The sequence below is a fragment of the Crocuta crocuta genome, unplaced genomic scaffold, assembly GCF_008692635.1.
Source record: "Crocuta crocuta isolate KB4526 unplaced genomic scaffold, BGI_CrCroc_1.0 scaffold131, whole genome shotgun sequence".
NCBI lineage: Eukaryota > Metazoa > Chordata > Mammalia > Carnivora > Hyaenidae > Crocuta > Crocuta crocuta.
This window is the reverse complement of record NW_027528977.1, coordinates 6,106,898-6,124,099: the sequence shown is the minus strand read 5'-3', so window position 1 is coordinate 6,124,099 and position 17,202 is coordinate 6,106,898. Positions and strand designations below refer to the sequence as shown.

Here is a 17,202-nt window from a genome sequence, read left to right as displayed (position 1 = left end):
AGGACATTGCTGCCTTCGCCCCCTCCGTTTCTTAATTTCCTCGAGGAGTGGGGCCTGTCCCTGCCCGCTGCGCCGGCCATGGTGGGTGGGGTTGATGGCTGTGAGAGGCCTTCTTCGCCTCCTGGGCCCGGTCCAACCCGGACCTGGGGCCGCGCTCGAGTCCGTGGCCACCGCGCTTGCTAGCCCCGGCGAATGGCATCGGTTCTTCTCGCGGTCTCCACTGGCCGCTCTTCCTTGCTGCCGCTCTGCTGTCCTTGGTGCCTTGGCCAAGGACCCCGCTGCCTTTCTGCCGACCCTGGCGGCTGTATGAATGTGCCCCCCACCAAAATCTCGTAGCCGCCTTCTCTGCCCATTTCCAGTCACCCCACATAGAGCTGATCCATCTTACGCCACAGGCCTGCAGCCCCCCTCCCCCGAGAAACCTTCCGGTGCGGTCGCTCTCCTGGCTGTTATTTGCGTTTTCCCCCGATTGTCACCAAGGCTCGGGTACGCAGACACCCTGTACAAATCATAGCAATCGTTCTTCTCCCGATATTACCACCATCCCATCAGTGCTTCTCCCGGTTAGCCATGTCCGGTCTGAGCACCCATCTCTCAGATCCGCCTCCAGTTTTGGCCTCCCTAAGATTACTGCTTGTGAATCATTTTGCGCACATTCAAAATGGTGAGTTTAAAGTTGCCCAGACCAAGTTGGAAAAAAAAAAAAAAAAGGGCAAATTGTAGAACTAACTTGTAAGTTCTCTGGGGGCAGGAGGTGCATCTTCTCTTTTTTTTATCATCTGACTGAGTGCCCATCCTCAATATTCACACATATGCTTATATATTGTGAATAGCTCAATACTTATTAAGCAGAATCATCAAGACTTCAAACTCCAAGGGAAAATGGGGCAAAAAACAAATAAGATTAATCCATATACTTATGTAATTATTTAGAGAAAGTGGATTAGACTNAAAAAAAAAAAAAAAAAAATGAGGAGGTAAATACTCTTTTTTTGCAAGGAGGAAGAACAATCTGTTTAGACTTCCCTCTCCAAGGCATTAAAATTTTTTTGCGTATGCATGGACCCTGCTTTGAGTCTGCTGTTTCTGTGAAGTTTACAACTTAAAAAAAAAAAAAAAAGCCTTACTGTATTGTTATATTTTATCATGATCATTTAAATTTCCTTAAAATGGCAGTCACCTCTGCTGAAGACTACAGGACATTTGAAGAGTATGTAAATAAACATCATCACAGAAGCAACCATTTAAACTATTTTTTTAGTTTTTTTCTCCTAGAATTCATGTCATTTTTATATAAAATGAATTTTAAGTGTAGGAAATTAATTGCAGAAATGCAAGCTCGATGTAAAATTTAACAAAATAGAAAAAGGACCGTTAGGTAAAAGTGGACATTTTTCATCCCCCAGCCCCACTCCACTGTCTAAAGTTAACCATTTACTATGCATCTTTCTAAATGCATTTCTGAACACATTTACATACATGTAAAGTTGGGTTTTGGGAGGGTGGTGAGAGGAATACCAGACACATTGGTATATCACTTGCTTCTTTCACTTGTTTATATGTGTTGCACATCTTTATTTGTTTGCGTAGGGCTTTTGGATACTGACAAAGGTTAAGTGGTATTTCATTAGTTTGAATAAACTATAATTAACCATTTCTCTATTAAAAGACAGTTATTTTTTATTTGCAATCACAGTGCTTTATTTGAAGCCAACTTTTTAATGTTTTGATTGATTTTTAATTACAAATTTCAAATCTTAATAAGTTTTAAAAAATTCAGGCAGTGTGGGAGAATGTAAGGTAAAAAGTGCAGCTGCCACCCCCCTTCTAGTCCTACGTTAATCGTAAAAATCAACTGTTTGGGAAACTTCCTCTGTATGTGATTATTTCTGGAGCATGGATTCCTGTAAATGGAATTCCTGGGTTAAAGGGTATGCATATTTAAAATATTCATAACCACTTTCCCCTTTTTTCAAAATTATTCGACTCCCAATGCATTTCTTCTCTAGATGAACTTTAGACTCCATTTATAAATTAAGTAAAAAATCCTTGGGTTTTTTGAATGATGTCATACTGAAATTTTAGATTGTTTTGGGATAAACTGACCTGTATGATACTGAGCCTCTCCCCTCAGAAAAGTATGCATATATGGTATGTCTTTTTCTTTTATTCACATCTTGCTTTGTATTCTTGAGTAGAGTTTCATAGGTTGTTGTTTTTTTTTCTCTGCATATGTATCACATTCCTTTCTAATATTCTGGCTATCTTATGATTTGATTTGCCCTCGTGGGTGGAAACTTTCAGTAATATTTTCTCTTTTTCTGGTTATAGGGCAACTTTTGAATTTTTTGTTTATTATATATCTAATCACTTGAATTGATGATTATCTGAAAGTTTTCACAGCTTTGTGGCTTTCTTTTCATATTTTATAAATTAGGTGTTTTCCTCATTGCTTTGGCTGGTATACTTCCTATATAATTTTGAATAATAGTAGGGATAGCTGAAAACTTATTTCTGACTTTGAGGGGAATGCTTCTGGTTTTTTGGGTTTTTTTTCAGCATCGATAAAACTTTCTGATAAAGGGAATATTAAATTAAAATATTTTTTTCTGTTCTTGACTTTCTAAGATGATTTTATTATCTTTTATTTCTGATGACATTTTTCTTTTATTTAAAATTTTTTTTTAAATGTTTATTTATTTTTGAGAGAAAGAGATAGGGCACGAGCAGGAGAGGGGCAGAGAGAGAGAGGGAGACAGAGAATCTGAAGCAGGCTTCAGGCTCTGAGTTGTCAACACAGAGCCCAACGCAGGGCTCGAACTCATAAGCCATGAGATCATGACCTGAGCCGAGGTTGGACGCTTAACCAACTGAGCCACCCAGGCGCCCCTCGGATGACATTCTTAAAAGCCATAGTGGGTATTGAATTTTCTTCATGTTTTTCATTTCTTTTTAGTGTTTATATAAGGGCATCACCAATATTCCTTGGTTAATATTTTCCCAAGAGAGTTCCATTTTAAAGAATTACCTTTTTTGAGGACACTTTACATACAGAAAAATGTGTGTATTTAGAATAGTTCAGTATGTCTTGACAAGTATATAGGCCCCTGTCACCACCACCACATTCAAGAGTAGAATGTTTTCATTACCACAATCAATATGTAGAATATTTCTCTCATCCCCAAAAGTTCCCTTCTGCCCTGTACGGTGACATTTTTAACCCTCAGCCCCAAGAAACCATTGTCCTTTCTTCCTTGCTATAAATTGTTTTCATTTGTTCTAGAATTTCATGTCAGTGGAATTACATACTCTGTTACATCTAGGTTTTTTTTTTTTCTGTTAGAATGATGTGTTTGGGAATCCTAAGTGCTTTTGTGTGTTTAACTGATTCACGATTTTTAATTGTTGAATAGTTAAGTAGTCCGTGGTATTGATTTACCATAGTTTGTTGACCATTTCACATATTTACGGATAAATGGATTGTTTCCAGTTTGGGGTTTTACTGATAAAGCTCCTATGAACATCCATTCATGAAGTTTTGTGTGAGCACACATTATCGTTTCTTTTGGGTAGATATCTAGGAATGAACTCTGTTGCATTGTATGGTGACTGAATGTTTGAATATAAAAACCTGCCACACTGTTTCCCACTTACAGTTCCAGTTGCACTACACCCTCATCAACAGTTGGTTATTTCAAATTTTTTCAATTTAGGCCTGCTAGTGGGTATGTAGTAATATCACCCTCTAATTTTAATTTACATTTATCTGATGATTGATGATTCTGAGAATTTGCTTTTGGATTTGTGTCTCTTCCTTTGTGACGTATTGATTTAAATCTTTTGCCTGTTTTTACCTTAAGTTTTTTATCTCACTGAGTTGTTAAGAATTCTTTATACATTTTTTGTGGAAGTCCTTTGACCCACACAGACTCATATACACATAATGCAGTCTGAAGCTTACCTTTTTATTTTCCTAACTTTTCAGAATAGAGGCGTTTTAAATTTTATTAAATTCAATTCATCAATCTTTTATGATTTGTGTTTCTTTGTTCTAAGTTTGGTTAGTGTGAAGTTGTGCAGATTATGTTTTCTTCTACAGGTTTTACAGTTTTGGCTTTTATGACAAGGTATATCATACATTTTAAGTTGTTTTCTCAGTTCTAGCACCATTTATTAGGAACTCTTTGATTTCCTCATTGAAGTAACTTAGTTAAAAATCAGTTGCCATATATGTGAGTCTATTTCTGGACTAAATCCTTGATCTTTATACCTGTCATTTTTCCAGTTCCAGATTGTCATGGTTATTGTTGCTTTACAGTAAGCCCTGAAATCGGGTAGTGTGAGTACTCACGACTTTATTTATTTATTTGCAATACTCATTTTGTTTTGTTTTTAAGTTTCTATTTTAATTTCAGTTAGTAAACATGAAGTGTAATATTAGTGTCAGGTGTACAATATAGTGATTCAGCACTTCCATACATCACCCTGTGCTCATCACAAGTGCACTTTTTAACCCCCATCATCTATTTCACCCATTCTCTCATCTTTTTTCAGGTAACCATCAGTTTGTTCTCTAAGAGTCTGTTTCTTGGTTTGTACCTCCCTCTTTTTTTGTCCCTTTGCTCATTTGTAAATTCCACATAAGAATGAAATCATATGGTATTTTTCTTTGACTGGCTTACTATTTTTTTTTTTAATTTTTAAATTTTATTTATTTATTTTGAGAGAGAGAGGGAGAGAGAGAACTCCAAGCGGGCCCTGCACTGTTAGTGCAGAGCCCAAAATGGCGCTTGAACTCATGAACTGCGAGATCTTGACCTGAGCCGAGATCAAGAGTCTGACACTTAACCAGGCGCCCCTGACTTACTCTCTTTCAGAATCATCCTGGCCGTTTTAGTTTTTTTGTTTTTCCATAAAATGTTTTTAGAACTGACTTGTTGGTTCCAGTCTTTCATTTTTAAGTATAATGATGCCTTTTTATCAAATTATTATTATATATTAATATATATTTTGTATTCTCACATTTAGTATACTAGGCCTTTTATGACGTAAATTGCCAAGAATTTTTAATAAGTGGATGTTGAGTTTGGTCAAATGTTTTTACTGTATTTATTGAGGTGATCATATGGTCTGTTAATAAGATTAATTACGTTGCTTTATTTTCAGATGTTGAATCAGTCTTGCATTCTCTAGATATATCTTATAGGGTCATGATGTATTATCATTTTCATAAATTGGTAGATTAGATTTGCTCATAGTTTGTTGAGTACTCTTTTGTATTTATGTCAACGAAGGATGCCTTTTCATGTAAATCTTTGTATGAGGATCATACTGGCCTCAGAGTTTGAAAGTGTTTCTTCTCTTACGTTTTCTGAAAACTTTTTCATAAGAGTGGTGTTTGATAAATCTTTGTTAGAGTTTTCAAGCTAACCCATCTGGTCCCAGAGTCCTCTTTTTGAAAGGTTTTAAAGGGTAAATTCAATTAACAGGTATAAAATGATTAGGATTATCTCTTGAAAGTTTCTGGTCTTTGCATGAATCACTTTACTCACTATATGAACTTTAGTGCTTTGTGTCTTTCAAGAAGTCCACTATTTCAGCTACTGTCTGTAACAACTGTAATGATGTCTTTTCATTTATTCCTCATGTTGGCAATGTGTCCTCTCTTTTGTCTTTATTAGTTTGTGTGCAGGTTTATCAATTTTATTAATTTTTCCAAAGATCCAGCTTTTTATTGTATTAAAAAGTTTTTTCAGTTTCACTGATTTTTGCTCTACAGTATTTCTTTTGTATGCTTTTGGGTTTAAATCCAGTCTGTTAGGATTTCTTAAGGTATAAGCTTGAGCCATTGTTTTGAGACTTTCTTTTCCTTCTAAATACTACTTTAAATATTCCCACAACTTTTGTAATGTTGATATTTTCTAAGTACTTATGTGACTTTCACTTTGGCCCATGTTTATTTAGAAGTCTGTCATTCAATTTCCAAATATTTGGAAATATATATATATTAAATATGTAAAATATATATGTAAATATACCTCTTTGTAATTGATTTAAATGTTTCTTTTTTTGTAGACCAGTAACATACTTTGTATAAGGACAGTATTCCTTTTCCGCAGTCTATTTTATCTGATGTTAATATCATCACTCTACCTTTCCTTTGGTTAGTGTTCGCATAATAATATCCTTTTACTTTACATCCATGCCTTTGTATTTAAAGTAGGTTTGGTATAGACAGCCCACTTTCTTGTTAACCCATCCTAACAATCTGGATTTTTAATTTGGTTGTTTAGACCATTTATGTTTAATGTAATTATTAATGTGATTGGATTTAAATCTCCCTTCTTAGTAGTTTTTTATTTAACTTATCTGCTGTAGGTTCTCACTTTTTATATTCATTATTATCTCACTACTTATACTTACTTTGCCTCTTTGAAAAATTTATACTGGTTTCTTTGTGATTTGTATTATACATCTTTAATTTCAGTCTGTATACAGGCAATCTTATACCACTTTTTATATGGTATCAGAGCTTCCTAACAGTATATTGCTAATTTCTTCTTCTTATCATTAGTACTGTTATTGTCATAGATTTTACATTTATATATGCCATAAGTTAAAAATACTTTGCTACTATGTGTGCTTTGGACCTACATTGTCTAGTATGTCCTAGACAATGTGACTATTTAATTTGAATTTCTAGTAGTTAGTATTAAGTTTAAATTAATTTCCTCTGTGTACTAGCCATTTTTCTAAGTGCTTAGTAGCCACATGTAGCTTTTAGTTTTCAAATTGAACTGTGTAACATATAGAACATTTTCATGTATCAAAAAGTTCTATCATTGAGTGCTACTTTACACAGTTCTGTTTTGAAATAACTAAAAATAAGGAAAAATATATTTTGCATGTGCCTTCACTTTAATTATAGAGTTCCACATTCCTTTGTAGAATCAAATATCTGTATTGTACTCTTTCTGTAGTTCAGGTCTTCTAGTAACAGTCTCTTGGGTTGGCTACAGAATAGTATTTTACTTTTTTTTTTCCTTTGCAAAGTACTTTGCTGGGTACAGGATTCTTTGTTCACAGTTTTTTTCTTATTTTAAGGATGCCATTTATATAACCTTTTTTTTATATGGTTTCTGACAAGAAGTCAGGTATAATTCTTATCTTCATTTCTCTGCATCAAAAATATTTCCTTTGTTTTTAGATTTTTATAGCAGGGTGAAAATGATTTGTCTTGGGGTATTTGTGTTTTCTATTTATAGTGCTCTTTTTGAGTGTTTGCTGAGCCTTTCTTAAATTTATGGTTTAATCTCTTAAATCATATTTGGAAATTTCTAGAATTTTCTCATCTAATATTTCATCTGTACCACTAACTTGCTCTTCTTGTGAGAGAATCCAGTGACATAGGTGGTAGTTCATTTCATAAGTCCTACATTTCTTGGAGGCTCTGTTTTGTTTACTCCCCACATGTTTTTGTTTTTTTAATTTACATAATTCATTTTGGATAATTTTTCATGACCTGTCTTGAAGCTCATTTATACTTTCCTCCCCGGTCATTTGATGAGCCCATAAATGCCATTTTGTCTTTTGTTAATGTGTCTTTTATTTCATGCATTTGCATTTCCGTCTTGACAGCCTTGATCTGTTTCCTAACTCTTTTCCAGTAGTAAAAGTGTTTTCTTTTTTCTTCTTTTACCCATCCTGTAGCCACACTGGAGAACAGTGATTGGTGTCCTTTTGTCAATAGTATAAGGCTTTTTTTTTTTCCTCTCCTGTATGGGTGAAAGGAGTAGGTAGGACTTTATTCTCTTCCCTTGTTGGCAGTCAGTACCTTCCTTCAACCCTGAAAGAAGGCGTCTTGAGTCTCCAGCCTATTCCCAATCTTTTTGGCACCTAGTAGAGATCCATGGATAAGAGCCTGTGACTGGGTACCAACTTTCTGTTTCTGCAGTTCTCAGAGATTTTGTATTCTCATCCAACCTACACTTTGTCTTTACCTGCAATGTAATTACCTGAGATGAGAAAATTTAAAACACTGTTTAGAGGAAAATAAATTATTCCAAGCTTCTAGGAAACAACATTCAGCAAATAGGAAAGATTCATTTTATAATTTCAAAGGAAACCACTGAAAGATTGATACTAAAAGGTATCTCAAACAAGCTAGTAGGTGAAATAAAATGGAATAGTAAAAAAAAAAAAGACCGGTACCAAAGAAGTTAAGATAGGAATAATAAAGGAACAAAGAACATATAGAAAGATGATAATTAAACTCATTTATATTGGTAATTATGTTACATGTAAATGGTTTAAACCCTTCAATGGCAATACAAATATTGTCAGGCCTTATAAGTAAGATCTGCCTGTGTTTATTTATAAAGAACAGTTTAAGTGCAAAAGTACATGTAAGATGAAAGTAAAAAGATATAATTGAGTATTGTCTGCAAACACCAAAAGAAAACTGACGGTCTATATTAATTTGTATAAAGCAGATGTAGGACAAAGTGTATCATAAGAAGTAAAGAAGAATATATTATAATATATATTGTAATATGTGGGGCAGTTCATCAAGAAGATATAATTGTGTGTGTTCACTTAATTCTATAGCTTCTGAATAGAGAAGTTAGTATAACTAACAGGAAAGATAGATATATATTCATAGTTGAGATTTTAAATACATGTTAAATAAATGATAGAAAAGTTATGTGAAAAAGTCAGTAAAGGAATACAAGGTTGAATGATATGGTTAATCACCTTGACATAATTGACATTTATAGAATATTTAACAACTGAAAACTATACTTTTTTTTTTTAAGTCCACTTGGGACATTTCAAAAAATATTCTAATTCTTAAGTATTCTGAAATTTCAGATTGACATTATGTAGTGCATGTTTTCTGATCATTGTGGAATTAATTATAGTTCAGTAATAGAAAAATAAGTGGAAAGACTCTAGATGTTTGAAAATTAAGCAAGAACTTTGTAAATAGTGCATTAATCAAAAATGAAGTAACAATAGAAATTTGAAAACATTTTCATCTAAAAAACAACAAAATATTTTATCAGAACTTAGGGAATAGAAATGCTGTGAGAAAACTTTATTGCTTTATATGCATATCAGTAAAGAAAAAAGGTTAAAAATAATAGTCTCAGCTTGCAACTGAAGGGAACAATAAATCCAACCCAAAGAAAATAGAAAGAAAGAAATAGTACATATAAAAATAGAAATTAATTAACTGTAAAGGTTTTACAGTCAGTTTGTTGAGAGAACTTTTTAAAAATAATAAATCTGGAGGCACCTGGATGGCTCAGTTGGTTGAGTGTCCAAGTCTTGATTTCTGCTCAGGTCATGATCCCAGACTCATGGGATCTAGCCCCAGGTGAGGCTCTGTGTTGAGTGTGGAACCTGCTTAAGATTCTGTCTCTCTCCCTTTGCCCCTCTCCCCTGCTTGCACTCTCTCTCTCTAAAATAAAAGAAAAAGAAAAAAATCAAGGGATGCCTGAGTGGCTTAGTCAGTTAAGGGTCTGACTCTGGTTTAGGTCATAATCTTTTGGTCTGTTGAGTTTGAGCCCTACATTGGGTTCTGTGCTGACAGCTCAGAGCCTAGAACCTGCTTCAGATTCTGTCTCTCCCTCTCTCTCTGCCCCTCCTCCCCCTCAAAAATAAACAAACATTAAAAAATTTTTTTAATAAAAAAAAAGATAGGCCTGTAATGAGTTGAAAAAAAAAAGGAAAAGACACAAGTTACTTACCAATACCAGGAATGTAAAAGGAGGCATTAATATAGTTCTTATATATATAAAATTGTTAGTAAAGGGAACTTATAAACAATTTTATGTTGATACATCTGATAACTTGTGTGAAAAATCAATCCTTGACAAACACAACTAATCAGAACTGACTTGGGAAGTGGAAAATGAATTGACTAACATCTGTTAAACATAATGACTTTATCAAAAGCTTTTCCATAAAGAAAACCCCAGGCCCAGGTGGCTTCACTGGTAAATTCTAAACATTTAAGTAAGATACACTGCCACTTAACACAGATTCTTCTCAGAGTTAAAGAAACATCTTGTAAAATATTTTATGATTTTAGCATAGTCTTGGTAGGAAAATCTGACAAGAACTTGACAAAGAAGGGAAAAGTAGAGGCTAGTATTTCTCATGAACATAGATACTGAATTAATCCAGTGATATGTAGAAAGAAAAATACATCACAACTTTGTTCCAGGAGTGCAAGGTTGGTTTAATGTTTTAAAGGTAATCAGGGGCGCTTGAGTGGCTCAGTTGGTTAAGCGTCCGACATCGGCTCAGGTCATGATCTTCTATTTCGTGGGTTCGAACCCCACGTCGGACTCTGTGCTGACAGCTAGCTCAGAACCTGGAGCCTGTTTCAGATTCTGTATCTCCCTCTCTCTGACCCTCCCCTGCTCATGCTCTCGCGCTCTCTCTCTCAGAAATAAATAAAAAACATAAAAAAATTTAAGGTTGGAATAATTCATCTCTTTAGAGAACAATACAGAGAAACAATAGGATCATTTCTGTAGATACAGAGAAATCATTTGACAAGGTTCAGTATCCATTCAGGATAAAAAAAAATTCTCATCAACTTAGCAATAGAAGGAAATATCCTTCATAAAAAGTATCAGAAAACATACAGCTATCATCGTACTCAATGATAAAAACCTTGTTTCAGTCTAGTATCTCTCCTATTCTGTTAAATTGGAGTCCTAAACCATGCCTTCAGACAAACTATGAAAATGGGAAAGAAAAAAAATAAAATTCATTAGCCAGCAAACTATTAAAATAAGTGAATTTAGCAAAATAACTTGATACAAGGCCAGGATGCAAACAAGAATCGTAAGGTATATAGTACCAACCAGGAATGTGTAGAATAAAATTAGAAAAGTACGTTTAGAATAGCACCAAAGTATGTAAGATCTCTAATAGTAAATACAATAAAAATTACAGGAAACTATACTGAGAATAATAAAAGTGCAGAGAGACATTTTAAAATACTTAATGGAGAAGTAGTTCATCTTTATATAGTAGGAAACTCAATATTGTTACAATGTCATTGTCCCACAAGTTGAACTCTAGGTTCAATACAGTCTGAAAATCCCAAATATTTTTCTTATTTGGTCAAATGGATTACATTTATATCAAAATGTAAATTTCTCACGTGTCAAGACTTTATACAAATTTATAGTGATTAAGACAGTGTGTATTAGAACAAGGTTGATAAAAAGATCAAAGGAAGAATATGACTGTCTAGAAAAAGACCTTCACATAAAGGTCGTTTGAGTTGGATCATAGATCTAAATGTAATAGCCAAAATTATGAAGCTTCTGAAAGAAAACCTTTAAGAATACTTTGATCAACTGGGCAAAAACTTCTTAAATAGAACATAGAATTGATAAATTAGATTATATAAAATTAGGAATTCCTGTTTATCAAGATATCAAAGGAAAAGGCAAGTCTTAGACTAAGAATATTTGCAATAAATAATTCTGATAAAGGATTTGTATGTAGAAAATATTAAGTTACAAAGTAAAAAGAAAAAGGCAAACTCATTTTTTAAAAACATGTTAAAAAGTGGTTAGTTTTCTGTACAAAAGGAAACCAAAAGGCCAGTGTTCATAGGTAAAGATGTTCGACGTTATTACTCATCAGGGAAATGTCCAAATGAAGCACTGTCACACCCCTAGCAGAATGGTCAGAGTTAGAGAGTGACAATAACAAGTGTTGCTAAGGATAGGAAACAACTGATATTTTTCTATATTGCTAATGGGGATGTAAATTGTTGTAGCCACTTTGGAAAATTAGAAGTAACTGTTAGAGCTAAACATAGTCCTGTACTTTCAGATCATTGTACCTAAGAAAGGTAAAAAAATATGTATAGTAATATTTATAACAACATGAATGAACCCCAGAAACATTGTGTTCAGTAAAAGTAGACAGAAAAAGAGTTCACACTATATGATTCCACTTGTGTCGCTTAAAACAGTAAAAGCTGATCTGGGGGAGTAGAAGTCCAGAAGGTGGTTGCCTCTGGATTGAGAGGAGTTAATTGGAAGGGGTAAGAGAGAACCTTCCGAAATGATGGTGTTGTTTTATATCTTGAACCAGGTGGTATTTATTCAGATATGTAACATATGTAAAAATTCATTGAATTGCAATATATGTTTAAAAGTTTTGTACTTCAACAAATAATGGCAGAGAAAATAACTTAAGTCTTTATTTTGAAAATTCTAAACCAGTTTCTGTGAAGTATAAAGAAACACTCTTACACAACATCTTGCATCAATGTTTTGTCATNGCATTTGGTATGCGTAACATTGAATTTTCTATTTTCCTTTTTTTCCTGTATTCTTGTTATTTCTTTTCTTGGCTCATTGACCTGCAACTAAATCTGTGCTGTTTCTTGATTTGGAACTGATTTTTCTTGGCATCCCACAGGAGGTTGGGTTGAGCAGGACCCTTCTTGTTTGTGCCACATCTGAATCAGATCTTCCTATCTAAATGAGAGGCAAAGTTGAAGAATATTTTTCATCCTATTTTTTGATGGGTTGATATTTTATTCTTCTGTCTCAATTTGTCTTTGACTTGAGATTTTGTTCCCCCCTTAGCCAGTTAAGATTTCCAGTAAACCATAGAAAATCTTTATTGTTCTAGTGTGTTGGCTATATTCTCATTCAGTTCTTTCTTCACAGATTTCTCTCTATGGATAGTCTTTTAAAAATAGCATTTTATAACAGTTTTTTAAATAGAGTAACAGTTTATAATCATTTGGTGAGGTAGAGGCTTTACCATGACAGAAATTGAAAGTACAATTTTTTAACTACTTAAATATAAGAATTTTGGATTATCAAATGGTCTCCTTGATTACATATATTTTGTATTTTTAGTGTAATTTTCACTATATCAGTGTTAAGTGTATTGTTATTTTACAATAATGTACAGAAACATTGTAAATAAAGGTAATAAGTAAACTTAGCCTTTTTAAAATCACATTATCTCTTTGTGTTACTAGGGATAGCAAGCCCATTTGATCTGAGAAGTTTAACAGTTGTACTTTTAAAATTTATCTCAGATTTAGGTGTTCTTACCATTTCTACCATTGTTCAGATACAAAATCTGATAGTCATATCCTGGAAGTTTTTTTTGTGTAGCAGCCTGTAATTTACAAGTCCAGTGGCTGGTAGTATGTTATTTGATTTACTGCAATTGATTTTATTAATGAATCCATTTGTTTATAGTAATATATAGAATAATATCACCTCTGTCCTTCTTAATTATCTATTAGTTACATCTTATGGAATATTATACACCGTGTATATGTAAAAGCAACCACTTTGCTTGTGGCTAGAAGATACGATACATCTAGAGATAGATTAAAAAATATGTAAGTGTGAGAAATACTTCTAAGTGCAAGCTTAGATTATTATTCAGAGTAGATACTTTATTAATCTCTTAGAATATTTACTTTCCCTTAGTAACTGAAAATAGAAAGATGAGATAATGTTAGTAAACTAAGTTAAAATGTAGTTAGTTCCAGCATATATGAAACAGCTTTCTAGCAGTATTTGTCATAGTTTATTGGTAAACTCATTTTGTCATGAAGTTTGTATTACCAAATTTATAGCTCACGTATGATGATAATCACCAAAATTTTATATAAATAAATAATTATTTTACTGAAAGAAAGTGCTGGCCAGATAACTTTAGAAATTGTTTTGGAAGGAATTTTAAGAAACATTTTTAGGGCATTTTCAAGGCATATATATAAAGGTAAATATGAGAGAATATAAAACAAATTTTCCAGTGGACTGGGAAGAGTAAGCAACTCTTTGCCCTTCAGATTGTTAGATTAAATTGTATTTGTGTCTCAACTTTTCTGTTTCTGAAAAAGATGCTGTAACCGTGAATTATTTATAGGGAGCCTAGTAAGTGGGAGAAAATATTTCCAAATTATATTCTGACAAAGGGTCAATTTCTAAAATACATTAAGAAATCATAAAACTGAATAGCAAAGAAACAATCCAATTAGAAAATGGGTAGAAGAAATGAGTAGACATTTTTTTCAAAGATGACATACAGAAAATGGGTAGAGGAAATGAGTAGACAGTTTTCCAAAGACAGCATACAAAGACAATGTGTATCTGGCCAATGGGAACATGATAAGACACTCAGCATCACTAATCATCAAAGAAACGTAAATCAAAACCATGATGAGATATCAACTCATATCTGTTAGAATGGTTTTTATCAGAAAGACAAGAAATAACAAGTGTTGGCAGGGATATGGAAAGAAGGAAAACCTTGTGCAGTCTTCAGGGAAGTGTAAATTGGTACAGCCACTATGGGAGATAGTATGGAGGTTCGTCAAAAACTTAATAAATAGAACTACCATGTGATGCAGCTATTCCACTTCTGTATATTCATCAGCAGAAGACAAAAATACTAACTTGAATATACATATACACCCTCATATTCACTGCAGCATTATTTATAATGACCGTGATATGGTCAACAGACAACCTAAGTGTCTGTTGATGGATGAATGGATAAGAAGATGTGGAATGCGAAGGTTTGCTGGCATTCACCACAAGTTAGAAGTACGAAAGAATTTCCTCCAGGGTCTTTGAAAGGAAATATAACCCTATAGGCACCTTGATTTTGGACTTTTAACCTCCAGAACTGTAAGAGAATAAATTCTGTTGTTTTAGGGGGAAAGAAGAGGCAAGAAAGGAAGATAAATAGACTGATAGGCTGATTTTCATGGGTGGGGGGAGGAGCCGGGCAGAAAGATGTGGGTTGAGTGTGTATACAGACAAACACACACACAGTGGAGTATTATTGGGCTATAAAAAAGAATGAAATCTTGCCATTTGCAACAATATGAATAGACCTTGAGGGCATTATACTAACAAATAAATCAGAGAAAGACAAATACTATGTGATCTCCTGTGTAGAATAAAAAAAAAACCCAAAACAAAACAAACAAAAACAAAACCTCATAGAACAGATTGGTGGTTGCCAGAGGTGGGAGTGGAAGGCAGGAAAAATGGTTGAACAGAAAGGTAAAAGGTACAAACTTTCGAGTTATGAAATAATTAAGTCATAGGGATATAATGTATAGCAGGTGTTTGTAGTTAATAATACCATACTGTATATTTGATGTTACCACCAATACATCTTAAATGTTTTCATTATAAGAAAAAATTATTACTATTTATGGTGATGGATGTTAACAGACTTTTACAATTTTTTAAATTTTTTTTAAATTTACATCGAAGTTGGTTAGCATATGGTGCAACAATGATTTCAGGTGTCGATTCCTTAATGTTCTTAGCCATTTAGCCCATTTCCCCTTCAACAACCTCTCCAGTAACCCTCTGTTTGCTCTCCATATTTAAGAGTCTCTTATGTTTTGTCCCCCTCCCTGTTTCCATACCATCTTTACTTCTCTTTCCTTGTGTTCATCCATTTTGTGTCTCAAAGTCCTTATATGAGTGAAGCTATATGATATTTGTCTTTCTCTAACTAATCCTGCTTAGCATAATACCCTTTAGTTTCATCCACATGTTTGCAAATGGCAAGATTTCATTCTTTTTGATTGTCAAGTAATACTCCATTGTGTGTGTGTGTGTGTGTGTGTGTGTGTGTGTGTGTGTAACACATCTTCTTTATCCATTCATCCATTGATGGACATTTGGGCTCTTTCCACAATTTGGCTATTGTTCATAATGCTGCTATAATTAACATTGGGGGTGCTTGGGCGTCTTTGAAACAGCATACACTGTATCCCTTGGATCAATACCTTTAACTAGACTTTGATGATCATTTAGCATTAGGTACAAATATCAGATCATTATGTTGTATTCCTGATACTAATATATAATATGTGAATTACAGCTCAGCTTTTTTAAAAAATGAGTTATTTTTGGCTTTCAGCATATGGGTCACAGTTGTATAGGTTCAAGGTTTCAGTTGAAACTTCTGGAAGTTCAACTGATTTCTCCTTCGCTTTGCCTAAAATTTCATTTAAATCAGTCAGATTTAAATTCTAAAAGTAGAACTGATCCTGATTCAGTAGCTATTTAGTGAGTATTTATTAGGTGATAGGTAGACTATAAGAACTAAGCAACAGTTCTGAGATTTCCAGCAAACATAACATGAGTATAAGTCATTTTGATTCTGTCAGCACTTTCTGTGCTGAGAATAAGCAGCTCTTTCAAAGGGAGAAAATATACTTTCATGAGATGGTATTAGAAAATCTTGGGGCACCTGGGTGGGTCAGTCGGTTAAAAGTCTGACTCTTGATTTCGGCTCAGGTCTTGATCTCACGATTCTTGAGTCCAAGCCCTGTGTCAGGCTCTGTGCTGACTATATGGAGCCTGCTTGGGGTTCTCTGTGTCCCTCCCTCTCTCTCTGTCCCTCCTCTGCTTTTTCTCTTTTTCTCTCTCTGTCTCTCTCTGCCTCTCTCTCTCTCTGTCTCTCTCAAAAATAAATAAATAAAGACTTAAAAAAAAAAACTTTGTTCTCATAATAGGTAGAAATATAAGAAAATTCAGTATCTATCTATCTATATATAATGTTTAAGTTACTTGTTTATGTCATTTTTTTTGCAGGATAATTTGTTGTGCTTCAGTAGACACAGTAGTTCTGAACATTTTTATCTGAGTTTCTTTAGGTCAGAAATTCAGGAGCAGCTTGATTGGGTGGTTTGTCTCAGGGTCTCTCATGAGTTTGCCCTCAAGATGTGGGTTGGGACTGTGGTCATCTGAAGGTTTGATTGCAGCTTCAGGTGCTGCTTCCTAGGTGGTTCATTCACATGGCTGTTGGCCAGAAGACTGCAGTTCCTTCTGGCTCTTGGCAGCAATTGCGAGTGCCTTGACACATTAACCATTGCGTAGAACTACTTGAATGATCTCGTGATGTAGCAGCTTGCTTTCCCCAATGTAGCAGCTTACTTTTCCCAGAAAGGTTGAGCTGAGAGCGAGGAGGAAGCCACAATGCCTTATATGCCCTCATCTTGTACCTTATACATTGTCACTTCTATCACATTGTATTCAGTAGAAACAAGTCACTAAGTACAACCCACCCTGATAGGGAGCAGATTAGGCTCTGCTTTCTGAAGGGAGAAGTATCAAAAGAATCTGTATCAAAGAATTATTTTAATTATTCTACCGTGTTATT

The 17,202-nt window shown here is 34.1% G+C and overlaps 1 protein-coding gene across 1 annotated transcript in view; it reads left to right on the top strand.

The window, feature by feature from the left end:
• Positions 1 to 17,202, top strand: part of PJA2 (praja ring finger ubiquitin ligase 2) — a 72,326-nt gene that overhangs the window by 128 nt on the left and 54,996 nt on the right. The gene's annotated exons all lie outside the window — the stretch shown is intronic.